The following is a 9,641-nucleotide window of genomic DNA, read 5'->3' as shown; positions in this document are numbered from 1 at the left end:
CCAAAGAATTAGATAAAAGAGTTTGTGTTGGAGTTTGAAGAGGAGGAATAGGATTGATCTGATAAAAATGGAGTCCACTCCAATGAACAAGAGTAGACGAATGAGTCTCTTCTTGTGGGATATCTTCAATACTCACAAGTCTGTATGGAAGAGGTTTACCATTGGGTCCAAGATATATAGTTGGATGTTTTTTCTGAGACAAAAGAAGAGAAAGGTAAGGAACTAAAGTAAGAGGTGAAGATGGTTGAGCTTCCTTAGGTTCAACAACCTTAGGAAGTAAAGTATTTGACTCAATGGCCTCAAGCAATAAGATTTCAGGGGCTTCGATTTCGATTGTGTTAGATTTGTCTACAATGATATCGAGTTTAGTACTCAAAGGGAAAGATGATTCTGGTTTATCAAATTCAGGAGGAGGACAAGAAATAGTTCTTGAATTTCTTGATTGGGTAGCTCACATCTTCTTATGCTTTTGATGATGGCCAAGAATAGCCTCTAGTGGAAGTGGAGGCTTATTTTGCATTCTACATGAACGACGAAGTGGGGGATTTTGTTCTTCCACGTTGGATAATAAATTTTAGAAATTAACACAAAAATAAATCAAAAAGAGGGTAATCTAGGCATAATGGATTACCAGAAACCATGAACTGCAATATACACCTTGGTGAACCAAGGACTTAATGTATGACATCTAATCTCCTCAAATGTAGTGTTTGGTGTATCACAGTATATAAGGTAGCTAACTTGGTTACCTATGGCAAGGATATCAACCTATAGGGGATTCCCAAAATATACTCGATGGTATGTGGGAGTGAATTCCATAGTAGTGTTGTCTATTGTGTAACTATTCAATGAGAGTGTTCCCGTATACTTTACGTGTTTGGAGCATCATCCAATATATCCAAAGGTACGTGGAGAACGATCTTATACACTCACATACATGGAATGGGATTTCACCCCTGAGAGACAATGTTGGAAAAATCTGAGAACTCCTACATTTAACGATGACGAAACACATATCTGGCTTAGACATCTAAATGTTTGTGTTAATGTTACAGATTCTCTTTAGGTTGATTCAAACAAAATTATTGTTTATCTTCAATTAAGTTTCTGTTTTGGGGTTCACCACGCATGTCACCTGAATATGCTAAAATTCAAACTAGCATGAGGAAATGGAATATTTCTCATTCAATGAAAATATATTTAAGGAAGGGAAGAGGCAAAGAATACGTAGAAAAAAATATGCAAAATTCATTTCCCTTTTCAATGCAACTGTTCCAATTTCAATGCACACAAAAAACCCTAAATGCCAATGCAAATATTTTTCTTTTCAAGTCACTTAATTTTCAAAAATGAAGAAAACTAAGATGCAAAGTCTAATCATTGATTCAAACAAGCTTTTTAGAATGATGACTAGAACACCAATTCATCTAAGCACTCAATGATCAAACAGATTCAGATTGTAAATAACCTAATGATAAAAAAAAAGGAAAATATTCAAAAAAATCCTTACTAGAGGTATAAAAACAAAGTAAAACCAAATGGAGGCTCCAAAGGACCACAAGACACTGAGAAACTCAAGGAAGAGGAGTTGGAATCAAGGCTGAATCAGAGAGAAAATTAAGGCAAATACAAACTTGTGCATGAATAGGGGCTAATGCAGGTGTAGAGAAGGCACGAGTGTTATGAAACACAAGCACATAAAAGGTTGGGTTGAGGTGCAATGCTCTGTCAGAGGACCAAAGAGTGTGTTGGTCTAGGGATACAAAGTTTTGGAACAAGGATTACAATTGAAACTCAATGAAAGGTATTCCTAGATATGTTCTTGATTGGATAATACAATAAAGGTCCAAGAAATAGGTAAGACAAATGCAATGGACAAAGAAACCACCAAGGGAATATATTGATCCCTAGTGGAGTCACAAATTTGTTATGCAAAATCTATGACTGTGGACAAAAGCATCTTCCCTAGGCTTAGTGGACTAACCTAGAACAACAAAAATACAAAGGCATTAATGTTTTCCTTAAAGTAAATAGATAACAGGATGAAGCCTACTTGGAATCAATTGTATGCTTCGCTCCTTATTTGTCTTGAATGCTCCAATCCTTGCTCTAGTCATTATTATTAGAACCTGCATAGTCATATAACACAAGCCAAAAATCCACAAAATCTATGTAGCATCATCTAATCACTTTATTCAATATATCAACATCGTAATGGAACATATGAAACCATAACTTCATATATAGGAAAACAAAGAACTCTTTGCATTAACAGAAATGGAGTGAGTTACAATCAAAAACAGGTGTTGATCCTGTAAACGAGCTCCTTCAAGTTGACTTGTCCTTTCCTTATCACAAAGTGCACCTCTAATCACCCTAATTCATGGAAATATATCTCTCGCATCATCAACATGAGGGTAGAATCACTCTCCAAAAGCTAACCCCTTGCCTATGGATGGCAGTAAATATATAGGTGAAGGAGGTATTTCATGAATTCTTATCCTTTTACTGATTAGGGCTTGATATCCACTCTTGATGGGAGGATGATATCAAGGGATAGCGGATGAAAAATAAAAGGTAGGATAGGATAGGATTCGATACTTTTATCTGAGGTAAATGGTTACAATAGATCCTGGAAGCTTATGGAAGAATAGGCTTTGGGATTCTCTCTCTTTTTCCTAAATTTCTAGAACCAACACAGGTGCATAGTGGAGAAACCTCTAGGTTATCAACACAATCCACATTGGAGAAACCTAGTTGTCAATGCTATCCAGTAGGAGGCCAGGGAGAATTGGTCCTTAAAATGACTGAAACAAAGTGTTTTCAGGCAAAAACTTTGGGATTAGAATGAGTCATGCTTAGGGATTTGTCTAAGGATGATGAGAAGGAAGTCAAAGCATGTTTATTGATCAAGTTGAAGGCCTATTGAGAAGATGTGCAAAATAGCCTATAACAGAAAGATACTTCTGATTGAAAATATGGAGATGTATGAAGCAGAGAAATTTCATGAGCAAGTTGATTTGAAGAGTTATCTTCATGACAAACTAGAGATGATGAGGGATGAAAAGAATACTCAATGATTCTATCATTTCCTTTCATGTCATGGATAACCTCACTACCTTGTGCCAATTAGGAAGTTAAATCATTATATGGAGAACTTGAAAAGCATGAAGCATCTTCATTGCAAGTAGATGCATTTCAAATAGTAGAAGACAAGGGATAGTGAGATGAAGAGGAAGTTTCCATAAGAACATCTTATTTTACCGAATCATATTCTACATGTAAATTAAAATCTTCATGAGAAACCAAAAGATCAATTGATGCACAGGGAATTCATGATTGTATACATCAATAGATTTTTCATCATCGGAATGATTGCTGCCCAAGGCTACGAATTGATTGTGTTTGATTCACTATCAAGATTACAAAACTGAAAATCATCCAAGAATGGAAGTGCGTCATCTTGACATGGGTTACTTTAAAATAGGCAAGATAGATCAAAAGTATCTTCACTTTCCTCCTCCTATACCAGTGTAATGTGACTGCCTTGTATCTGATCGCAATTTGAACTAGCAACTCGAAAATCATGAGAGCATGAAGGGCTAGTTTGTGGAGAAGATTGATCAAGAAAATCATGATACTGAGAGTCATTACATGTAGATGATAGAGGATGATGGATGTCCCTTGAACAAGTGACACATTCAGTGGAACCATATTCAATATTGAAGTTAAGAGTGCTAATGTCACCTTAAAGAATGAAAGGATTAGCCTTCACCCTAGGCTCCATGAGCCATTACAGGGTTTCTTCCATTAGATATGAATCATGAAAAGTTGGAGGAGGATGAAGAGATGGATTAGGAATTTGATTTCCATATTTCCAAACTTTATTATCAGAGGGAAGCACCTAAATTGATACTAGAAAAGGAGGATGGAAAGGAACAAAATGATTAGTAGGTTCCTCCTCTTAAATTTGAGGTGTCTCATGATTTACAAGAGTTGGGGAAGTAAAAAAATCAAGGGTTTTAGATTCATCGTGCAAAGAGATATGAACCAAATGCTTAAAATTTTGTTTAAAGAAATCCCAATATGTGTCTTCTCCCATAAATTCATAACAAAGGTGAAGGAACTGATCAAAAAAATACTTAATTGATTCATTAGACTTCATTCTTAGTTGATTAATTCTTTTAAGAAAATTCCAGTAATCATACCTATCAAATGCTTTATGAAGCTCCTTTACAATTTGGTCTAATGAATGGATAGAAGGAATAGGTAACATGTGATACCATCTCTTAACATGACCTTCAAATGTGAGCGTGAGAAATTTGGTCATGACATATTTGCAATGTATTATGTTAGAAAGGCAAAGGTGGACAACCTGAAACAAATTTTTATGAAGAGTTGATTCACCCTCGCCATCAAACTTAAATTGGGACGGGTTATGAAAAAATTTCACAGGGATGGTAAGATTAATCTCTTTAGAAAAACATCCCAGGATTATGATTTGGGGGAGAGCCACTTTAAATTAGAGATTGAAAGTAGACTCAACAGGAACAACCTATTTTGTGGCCCTCATTCCAGTGCCATCTGTTGATGATGCTAGAAATCTGTCAACCAAGGGGGTCTCCCCAATGTGAAATCCCAACTAGGCCTCACACTATTTGGAGAAGGAGCCCCACTTGGAGTATTGATCTAGTTCCCATGTATTCTTATAGATTTTCCTTAGCTTTAGTTGTTAGCAAGAGAGAGAACTGTGTATTTTCCTTTGTGAAAAGCAAGTAAGTGTTGCTGGTGAATGTTTGGTTGCAGGTGTATCAAGGTCCTTCTACTACTGAGGGAGGAGAGATGAGATTCTAAGGGATAGGTAATAGTACCACCCTAGTAGAGACACACACAAACAACAAATATCCATTTAACATCCACCGGAATAGTCCATAAATATGCGACGATCATTGCAACCATTACAACACATTTTCAATAAGATAAGCACTAAAATAACTGAAATAGTTCAACTACTCTAGCACAGGTGGAAATAAACATGAATCATAAACATTCACATAACAATATTACAAGTATTCACAATCCATGCATGAAAAAGTATCGCCCATCAGTATTCAAGTATTAAATAAAAGTCCCAAGATACATGTATACAATGAGCATCACTAGCTCCAATAGTGGAGCATTGGAGCCACAACTTGCTCCCCAAAAGTATTGACTCTATCTCTCTAATGCCTTATGGGAGAAGCAAAGGTGAAAAGTTATTTTCTCATACAATGAGGGTGTATATATAACCAATGGGGTGATGCTTCACCTCCCTTGTGACTCTTTGACTACCCTCATGATTGTTTGACTTCCTATGACTTTTCAACTTTACATGACTCTTCATATTTTGTACATGTCCTTTTGGATTCCACTTTACAATACATTTATAATAGGATTTTACATAATCAAAAAAATTGATGTGGCACATGGTGACTCATGACATGACATGACATGACACTGATGACATGGACTACATGATGACATGGAAATGTCAAGTCATTATTTTTGCTTCTTGCTATGTGTCTTCTTGAGAATGCTCTTATGTCCACCTCCATATGGCTTAGAGATGAGGAGTCTTTTGTGTTATCAGATCTTGAGTGGTGGTTGAAAACTAGTGTCCCTTTTATTTCTTCTGATGATCCACTTGCATATTAAACCACAAAGGTGTCTTCTTGTATGTTCCCCTTCTCCATCTCCTTTTTCATTGCCTTGTCATGGTATGATAGAGTACCTGCATTTGCAATTCACTCATGACAAGATGTCATCAGTCTGATAAACCCTTAGTCTAACATTCTCCATGACAATCCACTAACTTAGCCGAAACCGATTGGTAGGCTAAGGGAAAGGCTCATTTATTGTGCAATTGTGTAGATCAGGAAGTCAGGGGTTAGGATTGAGCCTTGAGACTACACAATCTTCATTTCAAGCTTGAATGAGCAAGAAAATTTCACAATTGGGGAGCTCAGGGAGTCAAGATGAGGGCTTGAGCACTGATTTTTACCACTTTGTAGTTCCAAAAGGAATATGAGGCCAGACGATTACATAGTTGTGTAGTTCAATAGCTCAAAGCTAGGGTTTGAGCCTTATGATTGCGTAGTGCACAGTACTAACTAGGCAAGAGGAGAAAATTGCATAGTTTTTGGGGTTAGAGGCTGAGCCTAGGCACTGTGATTGCACAGTGCACATTTAGGGGAGATAGGAGATACACATTGCATAGTGCCAAGAGACAGGGTTGCATCTTGAGGTTTGATACTATGCTATGCATAGTTTAGGAGATTTGGATGACACTAATTTACTTGGTCGGGAGTCTTTCCAAATTTTCTAAGTGGCAGAGAAATGAAGCTGACGTGGACCATGATAAGACTTGATTGTGATCACAAACTTATAACACTTGATGACACATCATATATCATCCATAACACATTAACAAAAAACTTCCCCTAGTGCGACAACTTTGTGATGATAAGTGTGACACAAATTGTGACGACACTTATGCGAAAGTTCTTAAAACTTTGGAAATGAGTGTGACTGATGATTACATAGTAAGAACAACTCATTTACACAAAGATAACCCCTTGAAACCCCCAGAACAAGCTCATATACACCGTGCGACACAACATGTAAAGAAACGATACTTTGATCTTCTTGCAAATGGGAACAAAACACTTAGAGAAAACACATGTGACGAGTCTCAATGTTTTTTACGACAATATGCAAGATCAAGGTAGGTTTTGAAATTTAGGTGCATGACAAAATTTTGGAGGTTGTTGTAGCAGAGACAACACTTGGAAACAAACTGGTAGAATTTCATCTTCTCTGTCTTGGTTTATTATTTTATGCAGGGTCTCATTTCCTCGAGGAGTATTGATTCATCATGTAGATCACTTTGGCTTCCCCACTTACCCCATGAATAAACAAGAGTTATAGCACCATTTACCACTCTTGGTATTTGTGATGCTTGGTTTATGGCCTAGGGAAACCCCTCCTTCTAGACTTGGTCTAAATATATTAAAAACAATGTTTTATTCCTTGTATGCTACTTTTCCCTGAGCTAAAAGCCTATACATGTAGGTCAGTCAATACCCAATCCACATATATGTATTAAAACACTTAAAAAAATTAAATTTCCTTAATTATGGGTGGAGTTCACAGGTTTTACCTGTTGATTACCTCCTATTGCCCATGGCCCAACTATTTCCCAACTAAAAAACTAATTGGGAGAAGTATAAATAGACTTCTATGGGAAGGCCTTAAGGAGGAGAGGAGATAGAGTTATTATACTGAGATTATCCCTGACTGAGTCTGATGAATCTCTGTGCCTCATGCACTTCCCCAAGCTTCAGGAAACCCTTGTTTCCTTGATTATAGATATTCTCCCTTTTGCTTGAGATATCATGGTATTGGTTATGGAAGAAGATTGTTGAAGGCTGGGATAGGACAAATCTGGAGGACGGTTCTGCTTGGAGCCGAAAGAAGAAGACTCAGGTGAATTCTCTCCATGTTATTTATAGCTTACTACAATAAAATAAATGTTGTCTTGTTCCTGAAATTAACTATGTTTATGGATCAAATTATGTTTTAATTCATTTATGAATGATGTTTTGATGTATGATTAATCATTTGTTTATATAATAAAAAGTCAATTTCGTGAATATGCTTCACTTCTATACTGCTATGTATGTTCAAATTGAATGATTTTCAAGTTTGAAGAACATTTGGAGTTGCAGAGGGTCTGAACCCTACGGGACCTACTCGAACAAAGGAAATCTGAGTACAGTTGCTCTCACGTAGTTTGATTATATAAGAATTTTTCTTGGGATGTATGAGTGTTTCTTGTTGTAGCTTGCTTCTACTCTGTTGGGGTTCTAAACCAAAGCCCTAGGGTAATTGTTCCTGAAACATAATTGGCAACTTCCCAGGGGATAACAATCTTGTTATTCCTGGTTTGGGTTGTTCATTATCAATCAGGGCTCAATCTTTGGTTTGCTTGCTTTTATAGTATTATTTGGTCTACTAGAGTCTCAGGCTTTAAGTCTGATCTTTTGGATCAGACTTTGTTTTTTATTTTTTCTTTCAAAGCTTTGTATATGCTTTTTACTTTTTTTACAGTAGCATATACATGCTTATTTCTATAAAGTGAACCCGCGTATACGTGAGTTTCCTTTGTCATAAGCGTGTGTGCACGCTTCTATGTTTAAACACAGTTGTGTATGCAAATTTTTGCATTGTTTTTTCAAATCTCTCTGCCCAAATAGATTTGTTGCCTGGTCTTTTTAGCATCTGTATGGTCAATTTCTATCTAAAGAATTTAATTATTCTGCAAGCTTACTATTTCGAAGTCTCTTCCTCATTGAAAAGATTTGGCCTAGGTTTGCTTTTTAGTGAGTTTTTAATTGGTGTTTTGGCACACAAGACTTCATTCAGAAGTTATTGATTTTTCTGGTTCTCCAGAACACAAAATTGTTTTCAGTTTCAGTGTCAAGCTTGGATTTTGAAACTACTTGCTTTGCTTTCCTTTGTTTTGTGGCCTCATAGCTTTTCTTTCTTTTTGAATATCTTTTTGATGAATTTGAAAGTATTTCTTTCCTGGCTTCTTGGTCAGTTTGTCAAGCTCTTTGCTGCTGTTTGGGTCGTTTAGTACAAGTTGAAGCCTTTTTGCTCAAGTTTTCGTTCATTTTCGAGTTTGTAACTTGCAAAGACTCCTTGTGCTCTCTTTTCGATCTTTGAGTTTTAGTAGCATTTTGGGTGATTTCAAAAAGTTGTTTTGGTTGTTTCTTTAAAAAGAAAAGATCTCAAAAAACTTTGTTTTTGTTTTTCTTTTGCCAAGTTTGGTTTTTGGTTTCTTTTTGTTGTTGAAAGCGAATTGCAATCTTTTACAATTTGTCCTTCTTGTTTGGAGAGAATTTTGTGTTCAAAATTTGTATCCTCTTCAGTACTTTAGTTGGCTCATTGTTAGTTATAAACAATTGCTTTTTCTTTTTGAGTGATTTAGGATCTTGCATCTCCATTATATCTTGCATTAGGGTAGTTTGCATTGTTAAAGAATTCATAGTCTTTTAGTTTTTTGGGTGTGTGAAGTGTGTTTCAAGAAAAGAAGAGAAAAAGTACTTGCTTTTTAGAAGTTTCATAGAACCCATATAAAGATCTCTTTCATCGAAGAAAAATTATTGCATTCATGTAGTTAGTTTTTCATTGATTTTTGTTGCGTCATACACACATCATTGGTTTCACTCCAATCTATACATTTGACTTAAAGAACAACCATTAAAATCAAGTGATTAATTAAAATAAACTAGAACTTTTGTATTGTCATTAGAATACACCAAGAAGTTTAGGTTTATTAGGGCCTTGGATTAGGAAAGAGGAGAGTTAACTCTCCAAGACCGCTCAAAATTACAAAACATAGAAGTTTGATTAATGAGTGAAATCCAATAGCATTAGGAAGATTGGGAAAGCTCCGTAACTGGGAGTAAAGCACGAGGGTGACTGAAGATAAGGACGAGAGATACCCCTCTCTTACTTGTCGGATCCTACCTCATGACTGTTCCGCCTGGATTCTAATACGAGTTGGTGACCATAGTTGCCTATCCTAGGGACCACAC

This window comes from Pinus tabuliformis, chromosome 5_1 (genome assembly GCF_031772625.1).
Source record: "Pinus tabuliformis cultivar Carrire ecotype Pingquan chromosome 5_1, CPIR1, whole genome shotgun sequence".
In the NCBI taxonomy this organism is placed as follows: Eukaryota; Viridiplantae; Streptophyta; class Pinopsida; order Pinales; family Pinaceae; genus Pinus; species Pinus tabuliformis.
The sequence above is the reverse complement of the archived record's forward strand: the minus strand, read 5'-3'. Positions refer to the sequence as shown.